At 29.2% G+C, this 216-nt stretch overlaps 1 protein-coding gene across 2 annotated transcripts in view; it reads right to left on the bottom strand.

The window, feature by feature from the left end:
• Positions 1-31: 31 nt before the first annotated feature.
• The window catches only part of LOC109545169 (spatacsin), a gene marked incomplete in the record, with an annotated part of 13,550 nt that continues 13,365 nt past the window's right edge, over positions 32-216 (bottom strand). For both annotated transcript variants that reach the window (XM_048667203.1, XM_048667202.1), the window contains 1 exon segment: positions 32-216.

The following is a 216-nucleotide window of genomic DNA, read 5'->3' as shown; positions in this document are numbered from 1 at the left end:
GATGAAAATTACTGTTTAGGTAAATATTCTGAATTTTATGCATTGAAAGACTAAAACACAAACATTTAGCAGTTGCAAATACATACGAAAAAACCATAAAAACTTGAATTCGAATAACACAAAATATCAACTGCTTGCTACTTTAAAGCAATTGGGAACATTTGGCATCTAAAACTCTCGGAGTTCTACAACTTTAAGAGATATAGTTAATTTCTG

This window comes from Dendroctonus ponderosae, unplaced genomic scaffold (genome assembly GCF_020466585.1).
Source record: "Dendroctonus ponderosae isolate FM_Combo_2020 unplaced genomic scaffold, Dpon_F_20191213v2 Dpon_F_20191213_6, whole genome shotgun sequence".
NCBI lineage: Eukaryota > Metazoa > Arthropoda > Insecta > Coleoptera > Curculionidae > Dendroctonus > Dendroctonus ponderosae.
Note: the sequence above shows the minus strand (reverse complement) of the source record. Positions and strands in the feature narration are given on the sequence as shown.